Source organism: Schistocerca cancellata, unplaced genomic scaffold (assembly GCF_023864275.1).
Source record: "Schistocerca cancellata isolate TAMUIC-IGC-003103 unplaced genomic scaffold, iqSchCanc2.1 HiC_scaffold_408, whole genome shotgun sequence".
Classification (NCBI taxonomy): Eukaryota; Metazoa; Arthropoda; class Insecta; order Orthoptera; family Acrididae; genus Schistocerca; species Schistocerca cancellata.
The window spans coordinates 34554-53527 of record NW_026046425.1 but is presented as its reverse complement, the minus strand read 5'-3'; the positions used below and the strand labels follow the sequence as shown (position 1 = coordinate 53527).

At 52.6% G+C, this 18974-nt stretch overlaps 39 non-coding genes across 39 annotated transcripts; 31 read left to right on the top strand and 8 right to left on the bottom strand.

Annotated features, from left to right (window-relative positions):
- Positions 1-1575: 1575 nt before the first annotated feature.
- On the top strand, positions 1576-1648 carry Trnak-uuu (transfer RNA lysine (anticodon UUU)). Its single transcript has one exon. It is a non-coding gene; the product is annotated as a tRNA-Lys (tRNA).
- Positions 1649-1788: 140 nt separating this feature from the next.
- On the top strand, positions 1789-1870 carry Trnas-aga (transfer RNA serine (anticodon AGA)). Its single transcript has one exon. It is a non-coding gene; the product is annotated as a tRNA-Ser (tRNA).
- A 280-nt stretch (positions 1871-2150) lies between these two features.
- Trnag-ucc (transfer RNA glycine (anticodon UCC)) lies at positions 2151-2222 on the bottom strand. Its single transcript has one exon. It is a non-coding gene; the product is annotated as a tRNA-Gly (tRNA).
- An 822-nt stretch (positions 2223-3044) lies between these two features.
- Trnam-cau (transfer RNA methionine (anticodon CAU)) lies at positions 3045-3117 on the top strand. The gene has a single exon. It is a non-coding gene; the product is annotated as a tRNA-Met (tRNA).
- Positions 3118-3439: 322 nt separating this feature from the next.
- On the top strand, positions 3440-3511 carry Trnae-uuc (transfer RNA glutamic acid (anticodon UUC)). The gene has a single exon. It is a non-coding gene; the product is annotated as a tRNA-Glu (tRNA).
- Positions 3512-3807: 296 nt separating this feature from the next.
- Trnak-uuu (transfer RNA lysine (anticodon UUU)) lies at positions 3808-3880 on the top strand. The gene has a single exon. It is a non-coding gene; the product is annotated as a tRNA-Lys (tRNA).
- Positions 3881-4020: 140 nt separating this feature from the next.
- On the top strand, positions 4021-4102 carry Trnas-aga (transfer RNA serine (anticodon AGA)). Its single transcript has one exon. It is a non-coding gene; the product is annotated as a tRNA-Ser (tRNA).
- A 280-nt stretch (positions 4103-4382) lies between these two features.
- Positions 4383-4454, bottom strand: Trnag-ucc (transfer RNA glycine (anticodon UCC)). Its single transcript has one exon. It is a non-coding gene; the product is annotated as a tRNA-Gly (tRNA).
- Positions 4455-5276: 822 nt separating this feature from the next.
- Trnar-ccu (transfer RNA arginine (anticodon CCU)) lies at positions 5277-5349 on the top strand. Its single transcript has one exon. It is a non-coding gene; the product is annotated as a tRNA-Arg (tRNA).
- Positions 5350-5671: 322 nt separating this feature from the next.
- Trnae-uuc (transfer RNA glutamic acid (anticodon UUC)) lies at positions 5672-5743 on the top strand. Its single transcript has one exon. It is a non-coding gene; the product is annotated as a tRNA-Glu (tRNA).
- Positions 5744-6039: 296 nt separating this feature from the next.
- Trnak-uuu (transfer RNA lysine (anticodon UUU)) lies at positions 6040-6112 on the top strand. The gene has a single exon. It is a non-coding gene; the product is annotated as a tRNA-Lys (tRNA).
- A 140-nt stretch (positions 6113-6252) lies between these two features.
- Positions 6253-6334, top strand: Trnas-aga (transfer RNA serine (anticodon AGA)). The gene has a single exon. It is a non-coding gene; the product is annotated as a tRNA-Ser (tRNA).
- A 280-nt stretch (positions 6335-6614) lies between these two features.
- Trnag-ucc (transfer RNA glycine (anticodon UCC)) lies at positions 6615-6686 on the bottom strand. The gene has a single exon. It is a non-coding gene; the product is annotated as a tRNA-Gly (tRNA).
- Positions 6687-7508: 822 nt separating this feature from the next.
- On the top strand, positions 7509-7581 carry Trnam-cau (transfer RNA methionine (anticodon CAU)). The gene has a single exon. It is a non-coding gene; the product is annotated as a tRNA-Met (tRNA).
- Positions 7582-7903: 322 nt separating this feature from the next.
- On the top strand, positions 7904-7975 carry Trnae-uuc (transfer RNA glutamic acid (anticodon UUC)). Its single transcript has one exon. It is a non-coding gene; the product is annotated as a tRNA-Glu (tRNA).
- Positions 7976-8271: 296 nt separating this feature from the next.
- Trnak-uuu (transfer RNA lysine (anticodon UUU)) lies at positions 8272-8344 on the top strand. The gene has a single exon. It is a non-coding gene; the product is annotated as a tRNA-Lys (tRNA).
- A 140-nt stretch (positions 8345-8484) lies between these two features.
- Trnas-aga (transfer RNA serine (anticodon AGA)) lies at positions 8485-8566 on the top strand. The gene has a single exon. It is a non-coding gene; the product is annotated as a tRNA-Ser (tRNA).
- Positions 8567-8846: 280 nt separating this feature from the next.
- On the bottom strand, positions 8847-8918 carry Trnag-ucc (transfer RNA glycine (anticodon UCC)). The gene has a single exon. It is a non-coding gene; the product is annotated as a tRNA-Gly (tRNA).
- An 822-nt stretch (positions 8919-9740) lies between these two features.
- Trnar-ccu (transfer RNA arginine (anticodon CCU)) lies at positions 9741-9813 on the top strand. Its single transcript has one exon. It is a non-coding gene; the product is annotated as a tRNA-Arg (tRNA).
- A 322-nt stretch (positions 9814-10135) lies between these two features.
- Positions 10136-10207, top strand: Trnae-uuc (transfer RNA glutamic acid (anticodon UUC)). The gene has a single exon. It is a non-coding gene; the product is annotated as a tRNA-Glu (tRNA).
- A 296-nt stretch (positions 10208-10503) lies between these two features.
- Trnak-uuu (transfer RNA lysine (anticodon UUU)) lies at positions 10504-10576 on the top strand. Its single transcript has one exon. It is a non-coding gene; the product is annotated as a tRNA-Lys (tRNA).
- A 140-nt stretch (positions 10577-10716) lies between these two features.
- Positions 10717-10798, top strand: Trnas-aga (transfer RNA serine (anticodon AGA)). Its single transcript has one exon. It is a non-coding gene; the product is annotated as a tRNA-Ser (tRNA).
- A 280-nt stretch (positions 10799-11078) lies between these two features.
- Trnag-ucc (transfer RNA glycine (anticodon UCC)) lies at positions 11079-11150 on the bottom strand. The gene has a single exon. It is a non-coding gene; the product is annotated as a tRNA-Gly (tRNA).
- Positions 11151-11972: 822 nt separating this feature from the next.
- Trnar-ccu (transfer RNA arginine (anticodon CCU)) lies at positions 11973-12045 on the top strand. Its single transcript has one exon. It is a non-coding gene; the product is annotated as a tRNA-Arg (tRNA).
- A 322-nt stretch (positions 12046-12367) lies between these two features.
- On the top strand, positions 12368-12439 carry Trnae-uuc (transfer RNA glutamic acid (anticodon UUC)). Its single transcript has one exon. It is a non-coding gene; the product is annotated as a tRNA-Glu (tRNA).
- Positions 12440-12735: 296 nt separating this feature from the next.
- Positions 12736-12808, top strand: Trnak-uuu (transfer RNA lysine (anticodon UUU)). Its single transcript has one exon. It is a non-coding gene; the product is annotated as a tRNA-Lys (tRNA).
- A 140-nt stretch (positions 12809-12948) lies between these two features.
- On the top strand, positions 12949-13030 carry Trnas-aga (transfer RNA serine (anticodon AGA)). The gene has a single exon. It is a non-coding gene; the product is annotated as a tRNA-Ser (tRNA).
- Positions 13031-13310: 280 nt separating this feature from the next.
- Trnag-ucc (transfer RNA glycine (anticodon UCC)) lies at positions 13311-13382 on the bottom strand. Its single transcript has one exon. It is a non-coding gene; the product is annotated as a tRNA-Gly (tRNA).
- An 822-nt stretch (positions 13383-14204) lies between these two features.
- Trnar-ccu (transfer RNA arginine (anticodon CCU)) lies at positions 14205-14277 on the top strand. The gene has a single exon. It is a non-coding gene; the product is annotated as a tRNA-Arg (tRNA).
- A 322-nt stretch (positions 14278-14599) lies between these two features.
- Trnae-uuc (transfer RNA glutamic acid (anticodon UUC)) lies at positions 14600-14671 on the top strand. Its single transcript has one exon. It is a non-coding gene; the product is annotated as a tRNA-Glu (tRNA).
- A 296-nt stretch (positions 14672-14967) lies between these two features.
- Positions 14968-15040, top strand: Trnak-uuu (transfer RNA lysine (anticodon UUU)). The gene has a single exon. It is a non-coding gene; the product is annotated as a tRNA-Lys (tRNA).
- A 140-nt stretch (positions 15041-15180) lies between these two features.
- Positions 15181-15262, top strand: Trnas-aga (transfer RNA serine (anticodon AGA)). The gene has a single exon. It is a non-coding gene; the product is annotated as a tRNA-Ser (tRNA).
- Positions 15263-15542: 280 nt separating this feature from the next.
- Positions 15543-15614, bottom strand: Trnag-ucc (transfer RNA glycine (anticodon UCC)). The gene has a single exon. It is a non-coding gene; the product is annotated as a tRNA-Gly (tRNA).
- An 822-nt stretch (positions 15615-16436) lies between these two features.
- On the top strand, positions 16437-16509 carry Trnar-ccu (transfer RNA arginine (anticodon CCU)). The gene has a single exon. It is a non-coding gene; the product is annotated as a tRNA-Arg (tRNA).
- Positions 16510-16831: 322 nt separating this feature from the next.
- On the top strand, positions 16832-16903 carry Trnae-uuc (transfer RNA glutamic acid (anticodon UUC)). Its single transcript has one exon. It is a non-coding gene; the product is annotated as a tRNA-Glu (tRNA).
- Positions 16904-17199: 296 nt separating this feature from the next.
- Positions 17200-17272, top strand: Trnak-uuu (transfer RNA lysine (anticodon UUU)). The gene has a single exon. It is a non-coding gene; the product is annotated as a tRNA-Lys (tRNA).
- Positions 17273-17412: 140 nt separating this feature from the next.
- On the top strand, positions 17413-17494 carry Trnas-aga (transfer RNA serine (anticodon AGA)). Its single transcript has one exon. It is a non-coding gene; the product is annotated as a tRNA-Ser (tRNA).
- Positions 17495-17774: 280 nt separating this feature from the next.
- On the bottom strand, positions 17775-17846 carry Trnag-ucc (transfer RNA glycine (anticodon UCC)). Its single transcript has one exon. It is a non-coding gene; the product is annotated as a tRNA-Gly (tRNA).
- An 822-nt stretch (positions 17847-18668) lies between these two features.
- Positions 18669-18741, top strand: Trnar-ccu (transfer RNA arginine (anticodon CCU)). The gene has a single exon. It is a non-coding gene; the product is annotated as a tRNA-Arg (tRNA).
- Positions 18742-18974: the final 233 nt, after the last annotated feature.

Sequence of the window (18974 nt, the reverse complement as noted above, 5' to 3'; positions counted from 1 at the left end):
CTTGTTTATATATGATTTTTCTTTTGGGACAATAAAAAAAAAAAAAAAAAAAAAAAAGAAAACTGCGGTTCGGAACCCTTAGTTAGCTACAATTTTTTTTGTTCGGTTTGAATACCTAAATCATTTAATATGTAATTCATGAAATATTTCTTAATTAAAAAAAAAAAAAAAAAAAAAAAAAAAAAAAAAAAAAAAAAAGTGGTAGAGCGTTCGCTTTGCATGTGAAAGGCCCCGGGTTCGATCCCCGGCATCTCCAACCTATTTTTAGAACCTTCGACATAACGCGCTAAGTTTGTTATGAGTTGAATCACTACACAATCAGGTTAAGGAGATGCACCAGAACAATTCAAGAGTTAAAAATCATTCATAAAGCAGAGGTGATCCCAGTCGCTATCACGTGTCCAGAACGGTATTAATTGTTGCCGCTCTTTAGTAGGTTATCCAGTTTCTCTATTATGTGTTAGTTCAAACCCATCTCTCTCTGTTGCTTTTAATGACTGTATTGAACAGCAAATTAATATCTGTCCTCTCCTTAAAAAAAGTGTTTTTCACCTTCTCCACCCTGTGCTCATCCATGTGAATACTGTTCCGATTTTTGTTTGCTTTTTTAATTTCCTTCTGATTATTTGACTTTTTTGGTTATTTCTCATTTTAAATTCTCTATTGTTTTCTTTGCATTCACTATTTTTTTCATAAATCAACTCTCAAATACGTTCAGTTTATAGTTATGAGCCAGTACTTGCAAGACATAAACACATCGTTCAACTATTTTAGTTTGGTTGCTTAAGTTTATATTTCTAGAGATTCATTTCATGATAGAGGTGATGGATTAAGTCTTGTATCCGGAACTGCTTTACCAGTATGCACTGGGGTACAGTTAGGATATGTCTGCTACTTTCTTCTAAGTCGTTTAGTTGGTGCACGTTTGATTATGGTTTCATCGTCTAATTAGTTACCAGGTGGACTCATTTTTAAATTTAATAAATGCAGTGCACCATGACATCAGCACATTTACCACGGCAGCTTAGAGGACTACCCGTGCAGAATCTTGTGAACGATCTCTTATCTTAATCTCTCGACGAGCGCTCCCCATAGTGCAAAACGCCTTTCAAGCCAAGCCAACCACTGAATCTCATGTAATCTGTATCACTGTATCTACATCTAAAAAAAAAAAAAAAAAAAAAAAAAAAAAAAAAAAAAAAAAAAAAAAAAAAAAAAAAAGTGGCTAGGATACCTGGCTTTCACCCAGGAGGCCCGGGTTCGATTCCCGGTACCGGAAGAGAAGTTTTTGCGCACACGTCCCTCCATGTTTTGGCCTTCCAACCTTCGTTTGTCGCCCTCCTTCCGGAGCTTCAACCGAACGTAATCGGGGAAAACAGGCACAAGATGCAATTACTGTCAGCACCGGGATAAAGGCAGAAGAGGCACTAGTCCGCTGTTGGGCTGCTACCAGCGTCAGTGGGAAGTCGGTGAAGTGGCCAGTTGCGCCAGAAGCCAGCAATTACCGTAGTACGCCTACACACGCGTTCCAATTATTCACATTGCTTGCAGCCGCTCCACCCACAACGGGCATGAGCCCGGATAGCTCAGTCGGTAGAGCATTAGGCTTTTAACCTAAGGGTCCAGGGTTCGAGTCCCTGTCCGGGCGAAGATTTTTAACGCTTCCGTAATGGCTCGTCTCGTAGCGCTGGTAGCCCTGCCGTAATCAGTGCACAGAGTTCGTTTCCTGTCAACATTCTGCGCAGACCGGTTAGATTTTTCACGATTCGAGGGAAGCTTCAGATACGAGCAGTCGTGGCCGAGTGGTTAAGGCGTCTGACTAGAAATCAGATTCCCTCTGGGAGCGTAGGTTCGAGTCCTACCGACTGCGTCCGTTTTTCTTTTCTTTTTTTCTTTAGGAAGGAGGAGCAGAAAATTTCGCGGTTTGCCTGTCGTTTTGGTACCTCGCCACACCTCACCTCTCACAGTCGTTTATAGCGCCTGTCCTTTTGATAAGGGCGAATTCCAAGCGTCAGCTTTCGCGTCAGCCGAGCAAAGTCGGGACAAGTCGGGACATACTACAGGATGGCCTGCGTGGAGCAACGACGGAAAGAAAACGTTAATTTAACAGCACGTGGCTCACATACTCATACGCAAAAAGTTTCGCCCGTTGCGGTGGCCGGGAATCGAACCCGGATCAACTGCTTGGAAGGCAACTATGCTCACCATTACACCACCACCGCACAGCCGCTGCTCGCAACGCCGCGCTGTGTCGGCTTCCCGCCCGCCGCCAGCGGCCCACGGTGATAGTAGCTGTAGGCGCTTTACGAGGTAGGAGGGTGCATCCACACGCATTCGGGTAGCGCCTCCACGCACGCTGCGTCTTTGGGCAAGACTCGTCGCCGCGGCCGCAACGTTACTCACACGATAGTGATGAGCGGTCGCTATAAGGCAGTGTAGTGGGGGACTCCGCGTGTGTAGCACTTTTTTCGGTCGTATCCGACGTCGCTGGGTGGCAATCCCACTTTCCCTGCAGACAGCTGCTCGGGAATATGCTCGGCAAGCACGGACGTCATCGGACGTCCGCCCCCAACAAGTGCAACTAACAAAATGAGAACAACAACTAAAAAAGTGGTAGGTTGTTCGCCTACCACGCGGGCGGCCCGGCTTCGATTCCCGGCCGATGCATCGTTTTGCTGTTCTCGCTATAATGCCGCCGCGCCGATTGCCCGCTTGAGCTGCGTCAGCCTCAGGAATGTGTAGCAGGATTCGCTGTGAGAAGAACCAAACACGCAGCACGCAAGAGGCCGTACTTGGACGGTCGCGTGCTATTTCTGAACTCTAGCGTCGGCCTGGCCCTACAGGCCGCTGTGTCCAGGTGCCGCAAGGGCGATGTACTGTTACCTCAGGCAGTGCTGCTTTCCGTTGAAAAAGCTGCGGCAGCAGTTTAATCTAGCCAGTCGGGAAAGCACGTGTAGCAACACAGCAGATTCTTGAGAAAGCGCAAACTGTCTATCTCTAATATGTGGGACTTACCAAGTTTCCTGGGACGCTTGTTGCAACGTGCCTCGGTAGCGCAGTAGGTAGCGCGTAAGTCTCATAATCTTAAGGTCGTGAGTTCGATCCTCACCCGGGGCATTTAATTTGCTGTACATCATGACTGAATTAACGGCGCTGCTGTTGCTAGGGAACGAACTTAATTGTCGTTTGTTATCCCCAAGGAGTCCACGCCTCAGCGTAAAAATGTTTACTTCCAATTATGGCAAGGTACAACTTTGATCTTTCTCCTCCCCTGTTATGAGTAAAATATGATGCAAACAGCAATGAATAGTCAGTTTCGAGCTGTGCGCCATGCCAGTCTGCACGCACAAATACGCTCGCAAACAGAGAGCACCACTGAGTCCGGATTCAGCACGAAATGCGGGAGGAGAGGGAGTAAATCTCACGTTTACCGAGCAAATCCGGTGTGGTCTAGTGGCTAGGATACCTGGCTTTCACCCAGGAGGCCCGGGTTCGATTCCCGGTACCGGAAGAGAAGTTTTTGCGCACACGTCCCTCCATGTTTTGGCCTTCCAACCTTCGTTTGTCGCCCTCCTTCCGGAGCTTCAACCGAACGTAATCGGGGAAAACAGGCACAAGATGCAATTACTGTCAGCACCGGGATAAAGGCAGAAGAGGCACTAGTCCGCTGTTGGGCTGCTACCAGCGTCAGTGGGAAGTCGGTGAAGTGGCCAGTTGCGCCAGAAGCCAGCAATTACCGTAGTACGCCTACACACGCGTTCCAATTATTCACATTGCTTGCAGCCGCTCCACCCACAACGGGCATGAGCCCGGATAGCTCAGTCGGTAGAGCATTAGGCTTTTAACCTAAGGGTCCAGGGTTCGAGTCCCTGTCCGGGCGAAGATTTTTAACGCTTCCGTAATGGCTCGTCTCGTAGCGCTGGTAGCCCTGCCGTAATCAGTGCACAGAGTTCGTTTCCTGTCAACATTCTGCGCAGACCGGTTAGATTTTTCACGATTCGAGGGAAGCTTCAGATACGAGCAGTCGTGGCCGAGTGGTTAAGGCGTCTGACTAGAAATCAGATTCCCTCTGGGAGCGTAGGTTCGAGTCCTACCGACTGCGTCCGTTTTTCTTTTCTTTTTTTCTTTAGGAAGGAGGAGCAGAAAATTTCGCGGTTTGCCTGTCGTTTTGGTACCTCGCCACACCTCACCTCTCACAGTCGTTTATAGCGCCTGTCCTTTTGATAAGGGCGAATTCCAAGCGTCAGCTTTCGCGTCAGCCGAGCAAAGTCGGGACAAGTCGGGACATACTACAGGATGGCCTGCGTGGAGCAACGACGGAAAGAAAACGTTAATTTAACAGCACGTGGCTCACATACTCATACGCAAAAAGTTTCGCCCGTTGCGGTGGCCGGGAATCGAACCCGGATCAACTGCTTGGAAGGCAACTATGCTCACCATTACACCACCACCGCACAGCCGCTGCTCGCAACGCCGCGCTGTGTCGGCTTCCCGCCCGCCGCCAGCGGCCCACGGTGATAGTAGCTGTAGGCGCTTTACGAGGTAGGAGGGTGCATCCACACGCATTCGGGTAGCGCCTCCACGCACGCTGCGTCTTTGGGCAAGACTCGTCGCCGCGGCCGCAACGTTACTCACACGATAGTGATGAGCGGTCGCTATAAGGCAGTGTAGTGGGGGACTCCGCGTGTGTAGCACTTTTTTCGGTCGTATCCGACGTCGCTGGGTGGCAATCCCACTTTCCCTGCAGACAGCTGCTCGGGAATATGCTCGGCAAGCACGGACGTCATCGGACGTCCGCCCCCAACAAGTGCAACTAACAAAATGAGAACAACAACTAAAAAAGTGGTAGGTTGTTCGCCTACCACGCGGGCGGCCCGGCTTCGATTCCCGGCCGATGCATCGTTTTGCTGTTCTCGCTATAATGCCGCCGCGCCGATTGCCCGCTTGAGCTGCGTCAGCCTCAGGAATGTGTAGCAGGATTCGCTGTGAGAAGAACCAAACACGCAGCACGCAAGAGGCCGTACTTGGACGGTCGCGTGCTATTTCTGAACTCTAGCGTCGGCCTGGCCCTACAGGCCGCTGTGTCCAGGTGCCGCAAGGGCGATGTACTGTTACCTCAGGCAGTGCTGCTTTCCGTTGAAAAAGCTGCGGCAGCAGTTTAATCTAGCCAGTCGGGAAAGCACGTGTAGCAACACAGCAGATTCTTGAGAAAGCGCAAACTGTCTATCTCTAATATGTGGGACTTACCAAGTTTCCTGGGACGCTTGTTGCAACGTGCCTCGGTAGCGCAGTAGGTAGCGCGTAAGTCTCCTAATCTTAAGGTCGTGAGTTCGATCCTCACCCGGGGCATTTAATTTGCTGTACATCATGACTGAATTAACGGCGCTGCTGTTGCTAGGGAACGAACTTAATTGTCGTTTGTTATCCCCAAGGAGTCCACGCCTCAGCGTAAAAATGTTTACTTCCAATTATGGCAAGGTACAACTTTGATCTTTCTCCTCCCCTGTTATGAGTAAAATATGATGCAAACAGCAATGAATAGTCAGTTTCGAGCTGTGCGCCATGCCAGTCTGCACGCACAAATACGCTCGCAAACAGAGAGCACCACTGAGTCCGGATTCAGCACGAAATGCGGGAGGAGAGGGAGTAAATCTCACGTTTACCGAGCAAATCCGGTGTGGTCTAGTGGCTAGGATACCTGGCTTTCACCCAGGAGGCCCGGGTTCGATTCCCGGTACCGGAAGAGAAGTTTTTGCGCACACGTCCCTCCATGTTTTGGCCTTCCAACCTTCGTTTGTCGCCCTCCTTCCGGAGCTTCAACCGAACGTAATCGGGGAAAACAGGCACAAGATGCAATTACTGTCAGCACCGGGATAAAGGCAGAAGAGGCACTAGTCCGCTGTTGGGCTGCTACCAGCGTCAGTGGGAAGTCGGTGAAGTGGCCAGTTGCGCCAGAAGCCAGCAATTACCGTAGTACGCCTACACACGCGTTCCAATTATTCACATTGCTTGCAGCCGCTCCACCCACAACGGGCATGAGCCCGGATAGCTCAGTCGGTAGAGCATTAGGCTTTTAACCTAAGGGTCCAGGGTTCGAGTCCCTGTCCGGGCGAAGATTTTTAACGCTTCCGTAATGGCTCGTCTCGTAGCGCTGGTAGCCCTGCCGTAATCAGTGCACAGAGTTCGTTTCCTGTCAACATTCTGCGCAGACCGGTTAGATTTTTCACGATTCGAGGGAAGCTTCAGATACGAGCAGTCGTGGCCGAGTGGTTAAGGCGTCTGACTAGAAATCAGATTCCCTCTGGGAGCGTAGGTTCGAGTCCTACCGACTGCGTCCGTTTTTCTTTTCTTTTTTTCTTTAGGAAGGAGGAGCAGAAAATTTCGCGGTTTGCCTGTCGTTTTGGTACCTCGCCACACCTCACCTCTCACAGTCGTTTATAGCGCCTGTCCTTTTGATAAGGGCGAATTCCAAGCGTCAGCTTTCGCGTCAGCCGAGCAAAGTCGGGACAAGTCGGGACATACTACAGGATGGCCTGCGTGGAGCAACGACGGAAAGAAAACGTTAATTTAACAGCACGTGGCTCACATACTCATACGCAAAAAGTTTCGCCCGTTGCGGTGGCCGGGAATCGAACCCGGATCAACTGCTTGGAAGGCAACTATGCTCACCATTACACCACCACCGCACAGCCGCTGCTCGCAACGCCGCGCTGTGTCGGCTTCCCGCCCGCCGCCAGCGGCCCACGGTGATAGTAGCTGTAGGCGCTTTACGAGGTAGGAGGGTGCATCCACACGCATTCGGGTAGCGCCTCCACGCACGCTGCGTCTTTGGGCAAGACTCGTCGCCGCGGCCGCAACGTTACTCACACGATAGTGATGAGCGGTCGCTATAAGGCAGTGTAGTGGGGGACTCCGCGTGTGTAGCACTTTTTTCGGTCGTATCCGACGTCGCTGGGTGGCAATCCCACTTTCCCTGCAGACAGCTGCTCGGGAATATGCTCGGCAAGCACGGACGGCATCGGACGTCCGCCCCCAACAAGTGCAACTAACAAAATGAGAACAACAACTAAAAAAGTGGTAGGTTGTTCGCCTACCACGCGGGCGGCCCGGCTTCGATTCCCGGCCGATGCATCGTTTTGCTGTTCTCGCTATAATGCCGCCGCGCCGATTGCCCGCTTGAGCTGCGTCAGCCTCAGGAATGTGTAGCAGGATTCGCTGTGAGAAGAACCAAACACGCAGCACGCAAGAGGCCGTACTTGGACGGTCGCGTGCTATTTCTGAACTCTAGCGTCGGCCTGGCCCTACAGGCCGCTGTGTCCAGGTGCCGCAAGGGCGATGTACTGTTACCTCAGGCAGTGCTGCTTTCCGTTGAAAAAGCTGCGGCAGCAGTTTAATCTAGCCAGTCGGGAAAGCACGTGTAGCAACACAGCAGATTCTTGAGAAAGCGCAAACTGTCTATCTCTAATATGTGGGACTTACCAAGTTTCCTGGGACGCTTGTTGCAACGTGCCTCGGTAGCGCAGTAGGTAGCGCGTAAGTCTCATAATCTTAAGGTCGTGAGTTCGATCCTCACCCGGGGCATTTAATTTGCTGTACATCATGGCTGAATTAACGGCGCTGCTGTTGCTAGGGAACGAACTTAATTGTCGTTTGTTATCCCCAAGGAGTCCACGCCTCAGCGTAAAAATGTTTACTTCCAATTATGGCAAGGTACAACTTTGATCTTTCTCCTCCCCTGTTATGAGTAAAATATGATGCAAACAGCAATGAATAGTCAGTTTCGAGCTGTGCGCCATGCCAGTCTGCACGCACAAATACGCTCGCAAACAGAGAGCACCACTGAGTCCGGATTCAGCACGAAATGCGGGAGGAGAGGGAGTAAATCTCACGTTTACCGAGCAAATCCGGTGTGGTCTAGTGGCTAGGATACCTGGCTTTCACCCAGGAGGCCCGGGTTCGATTCCCGGTACCGGAAGAGAAGTTTTTGCGCACACGTCCCTCCATGTTTTGGCCTTCCAACCTTCGTTTGTCGCCCTCCTTCCGGAGCTTCAACCGAACGTAATCGGGGAAAACAGGCACAAGATGCAATTACTGTCAGCACCGGGATAAAGGCAGAAGAGGCACTAGTCCGCTGTTGGGCTGCTACCAGCGTCAGTGGGAAGTCGGTGAAGTGGCCAGTTGCGCCAGAAGCCAGCAATTACCGTAGTACGCCTACACACGCGTTCCAATTATTCACATTGCTTGCAGCCGCTCCACCCACAACGGGCATGAGCCCGGATAGCTCAGTCGGTAGAGCATTAGGCTTTTAACCTAAGGGTCCAGGGTTCGAGTCCCTGTCCGGGCGAAGATTTTTAACGCTTCCGTAATGGCTCGTCTCGTAGCGCTGGTAGCCCTGCCGTAATCAGTGCACAGAGTTCGTTTCCTGTCAACATTCTGCGCAGACCGGTTAGATTTTTCACGATTCGAGGGAAGCTTCAGATACGAGCAGTCGTGGCCGAGTGGTTAAGGCGTCTGACTAGAAATCAGATTCCCTCTGGGAGCGTAGGTTCGAGTCCTACCGACTGCGTCCGTTTTTCTTTTCTTTTTTTCTTTAGGAAGGAGGAGCAGAAAATTTCGCGGTTTGCCTGTCGTTTTGGTACCTCGCCACACCTCACCTCTCACAGTCGTTTATAGCGCCTGTCCTTTTGATAAGGGCGAATTCCAAGCGTCAGCTTTCGCGTCAGCCGAGCAAAGTCGGGACAAGTCGGGACATACTACAGGATGGCCTGCGTGGAGCAACGACGGAAAGAAAACGTTAATTTAACAGCACGTGGCTCACATACTCATACGCAAAAAGTTTCGCCCGTTGCGGTGGCCGGGAATCGAACCCGGATCAACTGCTTGGAAGGCAACTATGCTCACCATTACACCACCACCGCACAGCCGCTGCTCGCAACGCCGCGCTGTGTCGGCTTCCCGCCCGCCGCCAGCGGCCCACGGTGATAGTAGCTGTAGGCGCTTTACGAGGTAGGAGGGTGCATCCACACGCATTCGGGTAGCGCCTCCACGCACGCTGCGTCTTTGGGCAAGACTCGTCGCCGCGGCCGCAACGTTACTCACACGATAGTGATGAGCGGTCGCTATAAGGCAGTGTAGTGGGGGACTCCGCGTGTGTAGCACTTTTTTCGGTCGTATCCGACGTCGCTGGGTGGCAATCCCACTTTCCCTGCAGACAGCTGCTCGGGAATATGCTCGGCAAGCACGGACGTCATCGGACGTCCGCCCCCAACAAGTGCAACTAACAAAATGAGAACAACAACTAAAAAAGTGGTAGGTTGTTCGCCTACCACGCGGGCGGCCCGGCTTCGATTCCCGGCCGATGCATCGTTTTGCTGTTCTCGCTATAATGCCGCCGCGCCGATTGCCCGCTTGAGCTGCGTCAGCCTCAGGAATGTGTAGCAGGATTCGCTGTGAGAAGAACCAAACACGCAGCACGCAAGAGGCCGTACTTGGACGGTCGCGTGCTATTTCTGAACTCTAGCGTCGGCCTGGCCCTACAGGCCGCTGTGTCCAGGTGCCGCAAGGGCGATGTACTGTTACCTCAGGCAGTGCTGCTTTCCGTTGAAAAAGCTGCGGCAGCAGTTTAATCTAGCCAGTCGGGAAAGCACGTGTAGCAACACAGCAGATTCTTGAGAAAGCGCAAACTGTCTATCTCTAATATGTGGGACTTACCAAGTTTCCTGGGACGCTTGTTGCAACGTGCCTCGGTAGCGCAGTAGGTAGCGCGTAAGTCTCCTAATCTTAAGGTCGTGAGTTCGATCCTCACCCGGGGCATTTAATTTGCTGTACATCATGACTGAATTAACGGCGCTGCTGTTGCTAGGGAACGAACTTAATTGTCGTTTGTTATCCCCAAGGAGTCCACGCCTCAGCGTAAAAATGTTTACTTCCAATTATGGCAAGGTACAACTTTGATCTTTCTCCTCCCCTGTTATGAGTAAAATATGATGCAAACAGCAATGAATAGTCAGTTTCGAGCTGTGCGCCATGCCAGTCTGCACGCACAAATACGCTCGCAAACAGAGAGCACCACTGAGTCCGGATTCAGCACGAAATGCGGGAGGAGAGGGAGTAAATCTCACGTTTACCGAGCAAATCCGGTGTGGTCTAGTGGCTAGGATACCTGGCTTTCACCCAGGAGGCCCGGGTTCGATTCCCGGTACCGGAAGAGAAGTTTTTGCGCACACGTCCCTCCATGTTTTGGCCTTCCAACCTTCGTTTGTCGCCCTCCTTCCGGAGCTTCAACCGAACGTAATCGGGGAAAACAGGCACAAGATGCAATTACTGTCAGCACCGGGATAAAGGCAGAAGAGGCACTAGTCCGCTGTTGGGCTGCTACCAGCGTCAGTGGGAAGTCGGTGAAGTGGCCAGTTGCGCCAGAAGCCAGCAATTACCGTAGTACGCCTACACACGCGTTCCAATTATTCACATTGCTTGCAGCCGCTCCACCCACAACGGGCATGAGCCCGGATAGCTCAGTCGGTAGAGCATTAGGCTTTTAACCTAAGGGTCCAGGGTTCGAGTCCCTGTCCGGGCGAAGATTTTTAACGCTTCCGTAATGGCTCGTCTCGTAGCGCTGGTAGCCCTGCCGTAATCAGTGCACAGAGTTCGTTTCCTGTCAACATTCTGCGCAGACCGGTTAGATTTTTCACGATTCGAGGGAAGCTTCAGATACGAGCAGTCGTGGCCGAGTGGTTAAGGCGTCTGACTAGAAATCAGATTCCCTCTGGGAGCGTAGGTTCGAGTCCTACCGACTGCGTCCGTTTTTCTTTTCTTTTTTTCTTTAGGAAGGAGGAGCAGAAAATTTCGCGGTTTGCCTGTCGTTTTGGTACCTCGCCACACCTCACCTCTCACAGTCGTTTATAGCGCCTGTCCTTTTGATAAGGGCGAATTCCAAGCGTCAGCTTTCGCGTCAGCCGAGCAAAGTCGGGACAAGTCGGGACATACTACAGGATGGCCTGCGTGGAGCAACGACGGAAAGAAAACGTTAATTTAACAGCACGTGGCTCACATACTCATACGCAAAAAGTTTCGCCCGTTGCGGTGGCCGGGAATCGAACCCGGATCAACTGCTTGGAAGGCAACTATGCTCACCATTACACCACCACCGCACAGCCGCTGCTCGCAACGCCGCGCTGTGTCGGCTTCCCGCCCGCCGCCAGCGGCCCACGGTGATAGTAGCTGTAGGCGCTTTACGAGGTAGGAGGGTGCATCCACACGCATTCGGGTAGCGCCTCCACGCACGCTGCGTCTTTGGGCAAGACTCGTCGCCGCGGCCGCAACGTTACTCACACGATAGTGATGAGCGGTCGCTATAAGGCAGTGTAGTGGGGGACTCCGCGTGTGTAGCACTTTTTTCGGTCGTATCCGACGTCGCTGGGTGGCAATCCCACTTTCCCTGCAGACAGCTGCTCGGGAATATGCTCGGCAAGCACGGACGTCATCGGACGTCCGCCCCCAACAAGTGCAACTAACAAAATGAGAACAACAACTAAAAAAGTGGTAGGTTGTTCGCCTACCACGCGGGCGGCCCGGCTTCGATTCCCGGCCGATGCATCGTTTTGCTGTTCTCGCTATAATGCCGCCGCGCCGATTGCCCGCTTGAGCTGCGTCAGCCTCAGGAATGTGTAGCAGGATTCGCTGTGAGAAGAACCAAACACGCAGCACGCAAGAGGCCGTACTTGGACGGTCGCGTGCTATTTCTGAACTCTAGCGTCGGCCTGGCCCTACAGGCCGCTGTGTCCAGGTGCCGCAAGGGCGATGTACTGTTACCTCAGGCAGTGCTGCTTTCCGTTGAAAAAGCTGCGGCAGCAGTTTAATCTAGCCAGTCGGGAAAGCACGTGTAGCAACACAGCAGATTCTTGAGAAAGCGCAAACTGTCTATCTCTAATATGTGGGACTTACCAAGTTTCCTGGGACGCTTGTTGCAACGTGCCTCGGTAGCGCAGTAGGTAGCGCGTAAGTCTCCTAATCTTAAGGTCGTGAGTTCGATCCTCACCCGGGGCATTTAATTTGCTGTACATCATGACTGAATTAACGGCGCTGCTGTTGCTAGGGAACGAACTTAATTGTCGTTTGTTATCCCCAAGGAGTCCACGCCTCAGCGTAAAAATGTTTACTTCCAATTATGGCAAGGTACAACTTTGATCTTTCTCCTCCCCTGTTATGAGTAAAATATGATGCAAACAGCAATGAATAGTCAGTTTCGAGCTGTGCGCCATGCCAGTCTGCACGCACAAATACGCTCGCAAACAGAGAGCACCACTGAGTCCGGATTCAGCACGAAATGCGGGAGGAGAGGGAGTAAATCTCACGTTTACCGAGCAAATCCGGTGTGGTCTAGTGGCTAGGATACCTGGCTTTCACCCAGGAGGCCCGGGTTCGATTCCCGGTACCGGAAGAGAAGTTTTTGCGCACACGTCCCTCCATGTTTTGGCCTTCCAACCTTCGTTTGTCGCCCTCCTTCCGGAGCTTCAACCGAACGTAATCGGGGAAAACAGGCACAAGATGCAATTACTGTCAGCACCGGGATAAAGGCAGAAGAGGCACTAGTCCGCTGTTGGGCTGCTACCAGCGTCAGTGGGAAGTCGGTGAAGTGGCCAGTTGCGCCAGAAGCCAGCAATTACCGTAGTACGCCTACACACGCGTTCCAATTATTCACATTGCTTGCAGCCGCTCCACCCACAACGGGCATGAGCCCGGATAGCTCAGTCGGTAGAGCATTAGGCTTTTAACCTAAGGGTCCAGGGTTCGAGTCCCTGTCCGGGCGAAGATTTTTAACGCTTCCGTAATGGCTCGTCTCGTAGCGCTGGTAGCCCTGCCGTAATCAGTGCACAGAGTTCGTTTCCTGTCAACATTCTGCGCAGACCGGTTAGATTTTTCACGATTCGAGGGAAGCTTCAGATACTAGCAGTCGTGGCCGAGTGGTTAAGGCGTCTGACTAGAAATCAGATTCCCTCTGGGAGCGTAGGTTCGAGTCCTACCGACTGCGTCCGTTTTTCTTTTCTTTTTTTCTTTAGGAAGGAGGAGCAGAAAATTTCGCGGTTTGCCTGTCGTTTTGGTACCTCGCCACACCTCACCTCTCACAGTCGTTTATAGCGCCTGTCCTTTTGATAAGGGCGAATTCCAAGCGTCAGCTTTCGCGTCAGCCGAGCAAAGTCGGGACAAGTCGGGACATACTACAGGATGGCCTGCGTGGAGCAACGACGGAAAGAAAACGTTAATTTAACAGCACGTGGCTCACATACTCATACGCAAAAAGTTTCGCCCGTTGCGGTGGCCGGGAATCGAACCCGGATCAACTGCTTGGAAGGCAACTATGCTCACCATTACACCACCACCGCACAGCCGCTGCTCGCAACGCCGCGCTGTGTCGGCTTCCCGCCCGCCGCCAGCGGCCCACGGTGATAGTAGCTGTAGGCGCTTTACGAGGTAGGAGGGTGCATCCACACGCATTCGGGTAGCGCCTCCACGCACGCTGCGTCTTTGGGCAAGACTCGTCGCCGCGGCCGCAACGTTACTCACACGATAGTGATGAGCGGTCGCTATAAGGCAGTGTAGTGGGGGACTCCGCGTGTGTAGCACTTTTTTCGGTCGTATCCGACGTCGCTGGGTGGCAATCCCACTTTCCCTGCAGACAGCTGCTCGGGAATATGCTCGGCAAGCACGGACGTCATCGGACGTCCGCCCCCAACAAGTGCAACTAACAAAATGAGAACAACAACTAAAAAAGTGGTAGGTTGTTCGCCTACCACGCGGGCGGCCCGGCTTCGATTCCCGGCCGATGCATCGTTTTGCTGTTCTCGCTATAATGCCGCCGCGCCGATTGCCCGCTTGAGCTGCGTCAGCCTCAGGAATGTGTAGCAGGATTCGCTGTGAGAAGAACCAAACACGCAGCACGCAAGAGGCCGTACTTGGACGGTCGCGTGCTATTTCTGAACTCTAGCGTCGGCCTGGCCCTACAGGCCGCTGTGTCCAGGTGCCGCAAGGGCGATGTACTGTTACCTCAGGCAGTGCTGCTTTCCGTTGAAAAAGCTGCGGCAGCAGTTTAATCTAGCCAGTCGGGAAAGCACGTGTAGCAACACAGCAGATTCTTGAGAAAGCGCAAACTGTCTATCTCTAATATGTGGGACTTACCAAGTTTCCTGGGACGCTTGTTGCAACGTGCCTCGGTAGCGCAGTAGGTAGCGCGTAAGTCTCCTAATCTTAAGGTCGTGAGTTCGATCCTCACCCGGGGCATTTAATTTGCTGTACATCATGACTGAATTAACGGCGCTGCTGTTGCTAGGGAACGAACTTAATTGTCGTTTGTTATCCCCAAGGAGTCCACGCCTCAGCGTAAAAATGTTTACTTCCAATTATGGCAAGGTACAACTTTGATCTTTCTCCTCCCCTGTTATGAGTAAAATATGATGCAAACAGCAATGAATAGTCAGTTTCGAGCTGTGCGCCATGCCAGTCTGCACGCACAAATACGCTCGCAAACAGAGAGCACCACTGAGTCCGGATTCAGCACGAAATGCGGGAGGAGAGGGAGTAAATCTCACGTTTACCGAGCAAATCCGGTGTGGTCTAGTGGCTAGGATACCTGGCTTTCACCCAGGAGGCCCGGGTTCGATTCCCGGTACCGGAAGAGAAGTTTTTGCGCACACGTCCCTCCATGTTTTGGCCTTCCAACCTTCGTTTGTCGCCCTCCTTCCGGAGCTTCAACCGAACGTAATCGGGGAAAACAGGCACAAGATGCAATTACTGTCAGCACCGGGATAAAGGCAGAAGAGGCACTAGTCCGCTGTTGGGCTGCTACCAGCGTCAGTGGGAAGTCGGTGAAGTGGCCAGTTGCGCCAGAAGCCAGCAATTACCGTAGTACGCCTACACACGCGTTCCAATTATTCACATTGCTTGCAGCCGCTCCACCCACAACGGGCATGAGCCCGGATAGCTCAGTCGGTAGAGCATTAGGCTTTTAACCTAAGGGTCCAGGGTTCGAGTCCCTGTCCGGGCGAAGATTTTTAACGCTTCCGTAATGGCTCGTCTCGTAGCGCTGGTAGCCCTGCCGTAATCAGTGCACAGAGTTCGTTTCCTGTCAACATTCTGCGCAGACCGGTTAGATTTTTCACGATTCGAGGGAAGCTTCAGATACGAGCAGTCGTGGCCGAGTGGTTAAGGCGTCTGACTAGAAATCAGATTCCCTCTGGGAGCGTAGGTTCGAGTCCTACCGACTGCGTCCGTTTTTCTTTTCTTTTTTTCTTTAGGAAGGAGGAGCAGAAAATTTCGCGGTTTGCCTGTCGTTTTGGTACCTCGCCACACCTCACCTCTCACAGTCGTTTATAGCGCCTGTCCTTTTGATAAGGGCGAATTCCAAGCGTCAGCTTTCGCGTCAGCCGAGCAAAGTCGGGACAAGTCGGGACATACTACAGGATGGCCTGCGTGGAGCAACGACGGAAAGAAAACGTTAATTTAACAGCACGTGGCTCACATACTCATACGCAAAAAGTTTCGCCCGTTGCGGTGGCCGGGAATCGAACCCGGATCAACTGCTTGGAAGGCAACTATGCTCACCATTACACCACCACCGCACAGCCGCTGCTCGCAACGCCGCGCTGTGTCGGCTTCCCGCCCGCCGCCAGCGGCCCACGGTGATAGTAGCTGTAGGCGCTTTACGAGGTAGGAGGGTGCATCCACACGCATTCGGGTAGCGCCTCCACGCACGCTGCGTCTTTGGGCAAGACTCGTCGCCGCGGCCGCAACGTTACTCACACGATAGTGATGAGCGGTCGCTATAAGGCAGTGTAGTGGGGGACTCCGCGTGTGTAGCACTTTTTTCGGTCGTATCCGACGTCGCTGGGTGGCAATCCCACTTTCCCTGCAGACAGCTGCTCGGGAATATGCTCGGCAAGCACGGACGTCATCGGACGTCCGCCCCCAACAAGTGCAACTAACAAAATGAGAACAACAACTAAAAAAGTGGTAGGTTGTTCGCCTACCACGCGGGCGGCCCGGCTTCGATTCCCGGCCGATGCATCGTTTTGCTGTTCTCGCTATAATGCCGCCGCGCCGATTGCCCGCTTGAGCTGCGTCAGCCTCAGGAATGTGTAGCAGGATTCGCTGTGAGAAGAACCAAACACGCAGCACGCAAGAGGCCGTACTTGGACGGTCGCGTGCTATTTCTGAACTCTAGCGTCGGCCTGGCCCTACAGGCCGCTGTGTCCAGGTGCCGCAAGGGCGATGTACTGTTACCTCAGGCAGTGCTGCTTTCCGTTGAAAAAGCTGCGGCAGCAGTTTAATCTAGCCAGTCGGGAAAGCACGTGTAGCAACACAGCAGATTCTTGAGAAAGCGCAAACTGTCTATCTCTAATATGTGGGACTTACCAAGTTTCCTGGGACGCTTGTTGCAACGTGCCTCGGTAGCGCAGTAGGTAGCGCGTAAGTCTCCTAATCTTAAGGTCGTGAGTTCGATCCTCACCCGGGGCATTTAATTTGCTGTACATCATGACTGAATTAACGGCGCTGCTGTTGCTAGGGAACGAACTTAATTGTCGTTTGTTATCCCCAAGGAGTCCACGCCTCAGCGTAAAAATGTTTACTTCCAATTATGGCAAGGTACAACTTTGATCTTTCTCCTCCCCTGTTATGAGTAAAATATGATGCAAACAGCAATGAATAGTCAGTTTCGAGCTGTGCGCCATGCCAGTCTGCACGCACAAATACGCTCGCAAACAGAGAGCACCACTGAGTCCGGATTCAGCACGAAATGCGGGAGGAGAGGGAGTAAATCTCACGTTTACCGAGCAAATCCGGTGTGGTCTAGTGGCTAGGATACCTGGCTTTCACCCAGGAGGCCCGGGTTCGATTCCCGGTACCGGAAGAGAAGTTTTTGCGCACACGTCCCTCCATGTTTTGGCCTTCCAACCTTCGTTTGTCGCCCTCCTTCCGGAGCTTCAACCGAACGTAATCGGGGAAAACAGGCACAAGATGCAATTACTGTCAGCACCGGGATAAAGGCAGAAGAGGCACTAGTCCGCTGTTGGGCTGCTACCAGCGTCAGTGGGAAGTCGGTGAAGTGGCCAGTTGCGCCAGAAGCCAGCAATTACCGTAGTACGCCTACACACGCGTTCCAATTATTCACATTGCTTGCAGCCGCTCCACCCACAACGGGCATGAGCCCGGATAGCTCAGTCGGTAGAGCATTAGGCTTTTAACCTAAGGGTCCAGGGTTCGAGTCCCTGTCCGGGCGAAGATTTTTAACGCTTCCGTAATGGCTCGTCTCGTAGCGCTGGTAGCCCTGCCGTAATCAGTGCACAGAGTTCGTTTCCTGTCAACATTCTGCGCAGACCGGTTAGATTTTTCACGATTCGAGGGAAGCTTCAGATACGAGCAGTCGTGGCCGAGTGGTTAAGGCGTCTGACTAGAAATCAGATTCCCTCTGGGAGCGTAGGTTCGAGTCCTACCGACTGCGTCCGTTTTTCTTTTCTTTTTTTCTTTAGGAAGGAGGAGCAGAAAATTTCGCGGTTTGCCTGTCGTTTTGGTACCTCGCCACACCTCACCTCTCACAGTCGTTTATAGCGCCTGTCCTTTTGATAAGGGCGAATTCCAAGCGTCAGCTTTCGCGTCAGCCGAGCAAAGTCGGGACAAGTCGGGACATACTACAGGATGGCCTGCGTGGAGCAACGACGGAAAGAAAACGTTAATTTAACAGCACGTGGCTCACATACTCATACGCAAAAAGTTTCGCCCGTTGCGGTGGCCGGGAATCGAACCCGGATCAACTGCTTGGAAGGCAACTATGCTCACCATTACACCACCACCGCACAGCCGCTGCTCGCAACGCCGCGCTGTGTCGGCTTCCCGCCCGCCGCCAGCGGCCCACGGTGATAGTAGCTGTAGGCGCTTTACGAGGTAGGAGGGTGCATCCACACGCATTCGGGTAGCGCCTCCACGCACGCTGCGTCTTTGGGCAAGACTCGTCGCCGCGGCCGCAACGTTACTCACACGATAGTGATGAGCGGTCGCTATAAGGCAGTGTAGTGGGGGACTCCGCGTGTGTAGCACTTTTTTCGGTCGTATCCGACGTCGCTGGGTGGCAATCCCACTTTCCCTGCAGACAGCTGCTCGGGAATATGCTCGGCAAGCACGGACGTCATCGGACGTCCGCCCCCAACAAGTGCAACTAACAAAATGAGAACAACAACTAAAAAAGTGGTAGGTTGTTCGCCTACCACGCGGGCGGCCCGGCTTCGATTCCCGGCCGATGCATCGTTTTGCTGTTCTCGCTATAATGCCGCCGCGCCGATTGCCCGCTTGAGCTGCGTCAGCCTCAGGAATGTGTAGCAGGATTCGCTGTGAGAAGAACCAAACACGCAGCACGCAAGAGGCCGTACTTGGACGGTCGCGTGCTATTTCTGAACTCTAGCGTCGGCCTGGCCCTACAGGCCGCTGTGTCCAGGTGCCGCAAGGGCGATGTACTGTTACCTCAGGCAGTGCTGCTTTCCGTTGAAAAAGCTGCGGCAGCAGTTTAATCTAGCCAGTCGGGAAAGCACGTGTAGCAACACAGCAGATTCTTGAGAAAGCGCAAACTGTCTATCTCTAATATGTGGGACTTACCAAGTTTCCTGGGACGCTTGTTGCAACGTGCCTCGGTAGCGCAGTAGGTAGCGCGTAAGTCTCCTAATCTTAAGGTCGTGAGTTCGATCCTCACCCGGGGCATTTAATTTGCTGTACATCATGACTGAATTAACGGCGCTGCTGTTGCTAGGGAACGAACTTAATTGTCGTTTGTTATCCCCAAGGAGTCCACGCCTCAGCGTAAAAATGTTTACTTCCAATTATGGCAAGGTACAACTTTGATCTTTCTCCTCCCCTGTTATGAGTAAAATATGATGCAAACAGCAATGAATAGTCAGTTTCGAGCTGTGCGCCATGCCAGTCTGCACGCACAA